This window comes from Penaeus vannamei, chromosome 22 (assembly GCF_042767895.1).
Source record: "Penaeus vannamei isolate JL-2024 chromosome 22, ASM4276789v1, whole genome shotgun sequence".
Taxonomy (NCBI): Eukaryota; Metazoa; Arthropoda; class Malacostraca; order Decapoda; family Penaeidae; genus Penaeus; species Penaeus vannamei.
In genome coordinates, this window is record NC_091570.1 from 37,240,285 (window position 1) to 37,250,284 (window position 10,000).

General features: G+C 37.2%; 2 protein-coding genes across 5 annotated transcripts in view; both read right to left on the reverse strand.

Annotated features, from left to right (window-relative positions):
- LOC113812009 (connectin) overlaps window positions 1–10,000 on the reverse strand; it is a 1,153,447-nt gene that overhangs the window by 330,417 nt on the left and 813,030 nt on the right. The gene's annotated exons all lie outside the window — the stretch shown is intronic.
- Window positions 1–10,000, reverse strand: part of LOC113803120 (trophinin) — a 17,358-nt gene that overhangs the window by 3,587 nt on the left and 3,771 nt on the right. The window lies entirely within an intron of this gene.

A 10,000-nucleotide genomic window follows, 5' to 3' on the forward strand; every position in this document is an offset into this window, starting at 1 on the left:
TGATGATAACAGTAATATTAATGATGGTGATGATGGTGCTGACGATTGATGATGATGGTGATGATAACAGTAATATTAATGATGGTGATGATGGTGCTGACGATTGATGATGATGGTGATGATAACAGTAATATTAATGATGGTGATGATAACAGTAATATTAATTATGGTGATGACGATTGATGATGATAAGAGTAATATTAATGATGGTGATGATAACAGTAATATTAATGATGGTGATGATGGTGATGGTGATGGTGATGATGGTGATGATACCAACGAAGACAAACAACACAAACAGGACGACAACAGAATTAACAATGCTCGATAAAAAGATTAAAAAGCGAAGATACTTGGATTACAGAGATGAAGTAAAAAAAACGAAAAGAAAAGAAAAGAAAAAAAAATCAAACGAAGAAAAATAGTTGTATCTGCAAAACTTTTGAGATTAAAAAGATAATTCGAACAGATAAGGTGACCCCTTCGAGTGCAAAAAAAAAAAAAAAAAAGGTAGAAGAGAGAATAAGGAAGATACGAATAAAGACTTTAAAAAGAGTAACGTGACAAGTGATAAAAACAAACAGGGAGAAAACGAAAAAAAGGAAGAAATACGAAACAAAATAAACAAAAAAGGGAAGAGCAAAGGAAATGACGAACAGATATAGAAAGAGACGAGGAGAAATAAAATGAGATTATGTATATATCCTCTCTCCATCCCTTTCCCTTCCTCTCTCCTTCTATTCATCTCTCCCTCTCACTATCGCTCTCTCCTTCTCCCCCTTCCTCCCTCCATCTCCCTTCCTCTCTCCCTTTCCCTCTCCCTCCGTTTCCTTCTCCCTCCCTCCCTCCTTCTCTCTCTATCTCTCCCTCTCACCATCGCTCTCTCCTCCTCTCTCTCCCTCCCTCCATCTCCCTTCTCCTCACTCCCTCCCTACGTTTCTCTCCCTCCCTCCATCTCCCTTCTCCTCACTCCCTGCCTACGTTTCTCTCCCTCCATCTCTCCCTCTCCCCCATTTTCCTTCTCTCTCCCTCTCCCCTTCTCTCCTCTCTCTTTCTCTCTCCATCTCTCCTTCTCTCTCCATCTCTCCCTCTCCCCATCGCTCTCTCCCTCCCTCCATCTTCCTTCCCCTCACTCCCTCAGTCCCTCTCTTTCTCCCTCTCCCTCCTTTCCTTCTCTCTCCCTCTCTCCTTCTCTCACTCCCTCTCTTTCCATCTCCCTCTCACCATCGCTCTCTCCTTCTCTCTCTCCTTCCCTCCATATCCCTCTCTCCTTCTTTCACTCTCTCTCTCTCTCTCTTTCTCTCTCTCTCTCTTTCCCTCTCTCTCTCTCTTTCCCTCTCTCTCTCTCTTTCCCTCTCTCTCTCTCTTTCCCTCTCTCTCTCTCTTTCCCCCTCTCTCTCTCTCTCCCTCTCTCCCTCTCTTATTTGACGCTAGAATTAATCCTATAAAGGCAGATTTGATCGCAGTCGGGGAAAAGCTAATCCGGTGACGTTTGCCTGTTCGGGTCGGGTCGGGATAAGTCGGGTCGGGATGAGTCGGGTCGGGTCGGGTCGGGATGAGTCGGGTCGGGTCGTGTCGAAATTAGTCGGGTCGAGTCTGGACGGGAAGGGTCGGATCAGCTCGGGTCGGGTTGGGTCGGGTCGAGTCTAGACGGGAAGGGTCGGATCAGCTCGGGTCGGGTCGGGACGGATTTGATTCGGTTCGGTTCTTGTCGGGTCGTACTGGATCGGGTCGATTCGATGAATTCTTTCGAAACGAGTCGAGGAAATTTGTGGCGATCGAAATCTTCCAAAAATATAATCGATTTCGGTTGGAATTTTAGTCACGATTATCAGAATTCTCTTTATTATGTGAATTATATATGTATAATCTTTATAATTACCATCATCAATTATAATTCCGTTTATGATTAAAGAAAAGAAGATAAGGAAGAAGACGAAATAGAGAAAAAAAAACTGGTACAAAGAATAATAGAGAAATAATGAGAACAAGAAAATCCAAAACAAGAAAAAGAAAGAAAGAAAGAAAGATAGAACGAAGAAAAAAGAAGATACGAACAAAAAAACAGCGAGTAAAGACAGAATAAGTAAAAAAATAGACAGAACAAGAAGAGAAAAAAAACGAAGAAAACAAAAGAAAGATAAAATAATAACAAAATCTAAAACAAAAAGAAATATAATAGAAAAAATAACAAACCAAAAAAGAAAAAAATAATCTTCAACTCTTCCTTTGAACTTCCCTCAAATTCTCAAAAAGACAGCATTTAAGCGTCCAAAAAACAGGCTAAAAATAATAAGAAAACAAAAGAAAGATAAAAAGATAATAATAAAATCGAAACCAGAACGACTCAATAAAAAACAAACGAAAAAAAAGAAAAAATAATCTTCAACTCTTCCTTTGAATCATAAGAAGAAAACAAAAGAAAGATAAAAAGACAATAATAAAATCTAAAACAGAAAGAAATATAATTAAAAAAACGAGTTTTTTTTCAAAAAACAGTAAAGATAAAAAAGATAACAGAATCGAAAACATAACGAATTGCAATAAAAAAAAAACGAAAAAAACAAACGAAAAAAAATCTTCAACTCTTCCCTTGAACTTCCCCCAATTTCTCAAAAAGACAGCATTTAAGCGTCCAAAAACAGGCTAAAAATAATAAGAAAACAAAAGAAAGATAAAAAGATAATAATAAAATCGAAACCAGAACGACTCAATAAAAAACAAACGAAAAAAAATAATCTTCAACTCTTCCTTTGAACTTCCCCCAATTTCTCAAAAAGACAGCATTTAAGCGCTCGAAAAACAGACGAAAATCATAAGAAGAAAACAAAAGATAAGATAAAAAAGATGATAACAAAAATCAAAAACAGAAAAAATCTAAAACAAAGAAATACAATTAAAATAACAAACAAATAAGAAAAAAATCGACTCTTCCTTTGAACTTCCCCCAAATTCTCAAAAGGACAAGAAAAGACATGAAGAATACAAAAGAAAAAGAAAAAGACAATAATAAAATCTAAAACAGAAAGAAATATACTAAAAAACAACAGAAAAAAAATCTTTCTCTTCCTTCGAAAAAAGACAGCATTTAAGCGCTCGAAAAAACAGACGAAAATCATAAGAAGAAAACAAAAGAAAGATAAAAAGACAATAATAAAATCTAAAACAGAAAGAAATATAATAAAAAAAACTTTTTTTTTCAAAAAACAGGCTAAAATATGAAGAAAACAAAAGAAAGATAAAAAAAAGATGATAACAGAATCGAAAACATAACGAATTACAAAAAAAAAAAAACGAAAAAAACAACAACTAAAAACGTTAAAAAATCTTCAACTCTTCCCTTGAACTTCCCCCAATTTCTCAAAAAGACAGCATTTAAGCGCTCGAAAAACAGACGAAAATCATAAGAAGAATAAATAAAGATAAAATAAGATAAGATAAAAAGACAATAATAAAATCTAAAACAGAAAGAAGTATAATAAAAAACAAACGAAAAAAATAATCTTCAACTCTTCCATTGAACTTCCCCCAATTTCTCAAAAAGACAGCATTTAAGCGTTCAAAAACAGACGAAAATCATACGAAGAAAACAAAAGAAAGATAAAAAGACAATAAAATCTAAAACAGAACGAATCATAATAAAAAACAAACGAAAAAAAATCTTCCTCTTCCCCCAATTTCTTAAAAAGACAAGAAAAGACAAGAAGAAAACAAAAGAAAAAGAAAAAGACAATAATAAAATCTAAAACAGAAAGAAATATACTAAAAAACAACAGAAAAAAAATCTTTCTCTTCCTTCGAAAAAAGACAGCATTTAAGCGCTCGAAAAAACAGACGAAAATCATAAGAAGAAAACAAAAGAAAGATAAAAAGACAAGAATAAAATCTAAAACAGAAAGAAATATAATAAAAAAAACATTTTTTTTTTTTAAACAGGCTAAAATATGAAGAAAACAAAAGATAAAAAAAAAAAAGATAACAGAATCGAAAACGTAACGAATTACACAAAAAAAAAACGAAAAACAAACGAAAAAAAATGTTCAACTCTTCCCTTGAACTTCCCCCAATTTCTCAAAAAGACAGCATTTAAGCGTTCAAAAACAGACGAAAATCACAAGAAGAATAAATAAAGATAAATTAAGATAAAATAAAAAGACAATAATAAAATCTAAAACAGAAAGAAGTATAATAAAAAAAAACAGACGAAAATCATAAGAAGAAAACAAAAGATAAGATAAAAAAGATGATAACAAAAATCAAAAACAGAAAGAATCTAAAACAAAGAAATACAATAAAAATAACAAACCAAAAAAAGAAAAAAATAATCTTCAACTCTTCCTTTGAACTTCCCCCAATTTCTCAAAAAGACAAGAAGAAAACAAAAGAAAAAGAAAAAGACAATAATAAAATCGAAACCAGAACGACTCGATAAAAAACAAACGAAAAAAAAAGAAAAAAAATCTTCAACTCTTCCCTTGAACTTCCCCCAATTTCTCAAAAAGACAGCATTTAAGCGCTCGAAAAAACAGACGAAAATCATAAGAAGAAAACAAAAGAAAGATAAAAAAAGATGATAACAAAAATCAAAAACAGAAAGAATCTAAAACAAAGAAATACAATAAAAATAACAAACCAAAAATAGAAAAAATAATCTTCAACTCTTTCTTTGAACTTCCCCCAAATTCTCAAAAAGACAGCATTTAAGCGTTCAAAAACAGGCTAAAAATAATAAGAAAACAAAAGAAAGATAAAAAGATAATAATAAAATCGAAACCAGAACGACTCAATAAAAAACAAACGAAAAAAAAGAAAAAAAAATCTTCAACTCTTCCCTTGAACTTCCCCCAATTTCTCAAAAAGACAGCATTTAAGCGTTCAAAAACAGACGAAAATCACAAGAAGAATAAATAAAGATAAATTAAGATAAAATAAAAAGACAATAATAAAATCTAAAACAGAAAGAAGTATAATAAAAAAAAAACAGACGAAAATCATAAGAAGAAAACAAAAGAAAGATAAAGAGATGAAAACAAAAATCAAAAACAGAAAGAATCTAAAACAAAGAAATACAATAAAAATAACAAAAAATAAAAACAAAAAAAAATCTTTAACTCTTCCTTTGAACTTCCCCCAAATTCTCAAAAAGACAAGAAAAGACAAGAAGAAAACAAAAGAAAAAGAAAAAGGTAATGATAAAATCTAAAACAGAAAGAAATATACTAAAAAACAACAGAAAAAAAATCTTTCTCTTCCTTTGAACTTCCCAAAAATTCTCAAAAAGACAGCATTTAAGCGCTCGAAAAAACAGACGAAAATCATAAGAAGAAAACAAAAGAAAGATAAAAAGACAAGAATAAAATCTAAAACAGAAAGAAATATAATAAAAAAAACGATTTTTAAAAAAAAACAGTAGAAAGATAAAAAAGATAACAGAATCGAAAAAATAACGAACTACACAAAAAAACAAACGAAAAAAATAATCTTCAACTCTTCCTTTGAACTTCCCCCAATTTCTCAAAAAGACAGCATTTAAGCGTTCAAAAACAGGCTGCGGTGGAGAGTCGTAAGCAAAGTCACACAGATTCTCGCGTAGTTGAACTTTCCCTCCACATCGCTGGTCCTCGAGGGAACCGGCGAGGCGGGCCGGCAGCCGGTCGGAATTTTGAGAGGCCGAAATCGAGGAATTTTTACACTCTATTTTCCAACCTCGAAAAAAAAAGAAAAAAAAATTGCCACTTGTCCGAATCTACATTTTCTTCGCGAGAGATATTTCGTGTTTTCTTCTTCCTTTTTTTGTGTGTTTTTCTTCTTTTTACCTTAACCTCTTTCTCATTATCCTTCTTTTTCTTTTTTCTTTTTCTTTCTTCTTCTTCTCCTCCTCTTTCTTCTTCTTTTTCTTCATCTTACTTTTCTTCTTCTTCTTCTTCTTCTTCTTCTTCTTCTTTTTCTTCTTCTTCTTCTTCTTCTTCTTCTTCTTCTCCTTCTTCTTCTACTTCTCCTCCTCCTCCTCCCCCTCCTCCTCCATCTCATAATTACCAATACCATCGTTATCGTCGCATCATCATCGCTATTACTCATATCACCACATCATCCTAATCCCAGACTGAACATCAATCCCCCCCAAAAGAACGCCTGAACATGAACACAATCCCTCACCCGGAGAACAAAACCCTCCCCAATCCCAAGAGAACAAAACAGAACAGACTCTTCTCGCCCGCTTAGCCTCCTCCTCCTCCTCCTCCTCTTCTTCCTCCGGCCATTCGTATGCAAATGAAAATATATCCGACATGCTAGCCACGATATCCTATTTACCTTTCGAGGGGTCGCCGTCCCACTCTCTTTTTTTTTTAGACAAACACACCTGGCACGGAATCACAGGTGACAGCCCCGCAGACACCGCTGTCGGAGGCTCGGAGGCGTCGCGTTCGTCCCCCCCTCCCCCCCCCGCCCCCCCGCCGCCCTCCCGACAGACAGCGCTCGGGTAAACCTTTGTAAATAATTCCTACATCCGTAAATCCTTCTTTTTAGCCTCGCCGCGATGATGTAGTTGGTGTATTCCTTCGGCTGGAGGTCCCTTGGGAGGCGGCGGGATCGGGTTCCTCCTCCCTCCTTCGCTCGTTCTACCTTTCTCTTCCTCTCTTTTCTCCTTCCTCTTCTTTTCTTCCTCTTTTCTTCCTCTTCTTCTCCTTCTCTTCCTCTCTTTCCTCCTTCTCTTCTTCTTTTTCCTCCTTTCTCTTCTTCTTCTCTTCCTCTCTTTCCTCTTTCTCTTCTCTTTCCTCCTTCCTCTTCTTCTCTTCCTTCCCCTTCTTCTCTTCCTCTCTTTCCTATTTCTCTTCTTCTCTTCCTCTCTTTCCTCCTTCTCTTCCTTCCTCTTCTTTTCTTCCTCTTTTCCCTCTTCTTCTCTTCCTCTTTTTACCTATTTTCATCGCACGTTATCCTTCTCTATCTGATTCTCTTTTCAACCTCCTTCTCCTTCTCCTCTATTCTCCTTTTCTTCCTCTTTTCCCTCTTTCTCTTCCTCCTCTCTCTCCTTTTCCCTCCCTCGATTCCATTTCCCCTTTCATGTCGTCTTTTTCTTTCTTTCTTTCTTTCTCTCCAACGTTGTCTCTCCCTCTTTCTATCTCTACCTTAAATATCTTCTTTCCTCTCTGTTCTATTTCTCTCCTCTTTCTCCCCGTCTCTCTCATACTCGCTTTCCTATTATTAGTCTTCGTCTGTCTCTTCCTTCTCTTCTCTTTACGTTCCTGCATTCCCTTATCTCTTCTCCTTCTTTTCCCTTCCCCTCAACTCATCTTCATTTCCTCCTTCCTCCTTCCTTCCCTCCCTCGCTCTTCCTTCTTCTCTCAAGAAAACCAACCTTTTCCCCTTTACTCCCTTACTCTTCCCCCTTCCTCCCTCCCTCCTTTCCCCTCTCCCCCTCTTCTTCCCTCCCTCCCTCTCTCCCACCAACCAACCCTCCCTATCAACCAACCCTCCCACCCTCTTCCTCCTTCCCTCCCTCCCACCAACCCTCCTTCCTTCCCTCCCTTCCTCTCTCTCCTTCCCACCAACCAACCCACCATCCCTCCTTCCTTATCCTCTCTCCCTCCCTCTCTACCAACTAACCCTCTCTACCTCCTCTCTTCCTCCTTCCCTCCCTCTCTCCTTTCCCTTCTCCCTTCCTCCTTTCCCCTCTACCAACTAACCCTCCCTCCTTCCCCCTCTCTTCCTCCCTCCCGCCCTCCCTCTTCCTCCCTCCCTCCCTCTCTCCTTTCCCTTCTCCCTTCCTCCTTTCCCCTCTACCAACTAACCCTCCCTCCTTCCTTCCCTCCCACCAACCAACCTTCCCTCCCTCCCTCTTCGTCCCTCCCCCTCTCCTTTCCCTTCTCCCTCCCTCCTTTCCCCTCTCTCACTTCCGCGTATCGGCGTTATAGCTTTTTATATTCATCCCTGGACACTCTCGTTTCCCGAAGCAACCGGACTGATTGGCGGGAGGGGGGGGCGGGGGGGGGGGCGGGGTGGAGTGAGGGGAGATCTCGAACATATCCTTTTTTTTTTTTTTACTTATTCATGAATGTCTTATTTAATTTGTTTACTTGTTCTGCCATTTTTTGGATTCGCTTAGATTTGTTTGTTTGTTTATTTGTTTGTTTTCTTGTCAGCAGTTTATGTTAGTAATCAGTTATTCAGTTTATTATCAGTTATTAATTATCTTTAATGAAGGAGGGTAAAGCGGAGGGTAAAAGAGAGAAAGAGAGAGAGAGAGAGAGAGAGAGAGAGAGAGAGAGCGAGAGAGAGAGAGAGCGAGAGAGAGATGAAGAAAGAGAGAGAAAGGGAGAGAGAGAGAGAGAGAGAGAGAAAGAAAGAAAGAAAGAAAGAAAGAAAGAAAGAAAGAAAGAAAGAAAGAAAGAGAGAGAGAGAGAGAGAGAGAGAGAAAGAAAGAAAGAAAGAAAGAAAGAAAGAAAGAAAGAAAGAAAGAAAGAAAGAAAGAAAGAAAGAAAGAAAGAAAGAAAGAAAGAAAGAAAGAAAGAAAGAGAGAGAGAGGGGAAAATGCATTCCAAACATAAAATTACATCACATATCTCTTCCCCCCCATTTGCAAAATGAACGAATAACGATTCTTACTAACTCTCACTAACCCCGCCAGGACTTCTTTCCCAATCCGAAGAGACGAAAAGAAAACACACACTAACGCACAAAAAAAAAAAAAAAAATGCTAGTGATTTCGGAATTTCGTTCGGACCCAAGGCGCTATATAGTGCTCACCCAGACACATTTACGCCGGCAAAAGAGGGGAAGAGGGGAGTGAGGGAGTGAGGGGAGTGAGGGAGAGAGGGGAGACGGTGAGGGAGAAGGAATGGGCTAATCAGCAAACTTTTCTCTCGCTCCCCTCGCGCATACAGACACACGCACGCAAATACACGCAGGCACACATAAACACATAAACACACACACACACACACACACACACACACACACACTCACATTTATATAAACACACACACACACACATACACAAATACAAGCACACGCACACGCACACAAACATACACACACAAACTCATATACATACACAGCATGTCTCATTCATATTCATATCATCCTTCATATCTGAATAAATAATAGGGTTCTAATACTGCCCATCCTACACTAGCAACAACAACAACAGTAACAACAAAACAACAACAATAATTACAATAAGAAAACAACAACAATAATAACAATAAGAAAACAACAACTACAACAACAACAGCAACAAAAATAACAAAACAACAACAACAACAATGATGATGGAAATGATGATAATAACAATAGTAATGATAACAATAATAATAATAATAAAATTATAATAATAATGCCAAATATAATGATAATGATAACAATAATAATAGCAATGGAACAATAATAATAATAGCAACAATAAACAATAAAAATAACAATAACAACAAAATCCAATAATAATAACAAAAATAGTAAATGAAAAATAACAACCAAAATAATTATAGAAATAACAACCTAAATAATAATATCACCGCCCACAAAGAAACAAATCAACATATACAAAAAGCCGACACCCTCCAAGGCCGCCCACCCAGAGATATTCAGAAGCCACGATTACTACGCCCACCACGCTCGTCTTTCGACCACCCTCCGAGGGCGTGAGATCTGATATGAATTTGTAACTTAGATAAATGACAGTCGTGGCCCGCGGATCAGCCTTCTAATAACAGCTAATGCTTTTCTAAACAGCGAAGGAAACAGCGGTCGAGACACTGTACACTCCGCTTATGTCGTCGATAAGCTCTTGAATAATATTATGATTATGTCGTATAACATATCCAAACAGCCCCGCCGGTAAGTATAATCTCCTTTACTTTAATATACCCGCTTGTTTGTTTGTGCAACGGAGTCGAGCTATCCGCTACAATATCCTATCTACTACCTTGCATAATTGATCTTCAATCACGCCCAATTGTACTCTTTCATAACTTGTCAACGAGGTGGCGGGGGGGGGGGGGGG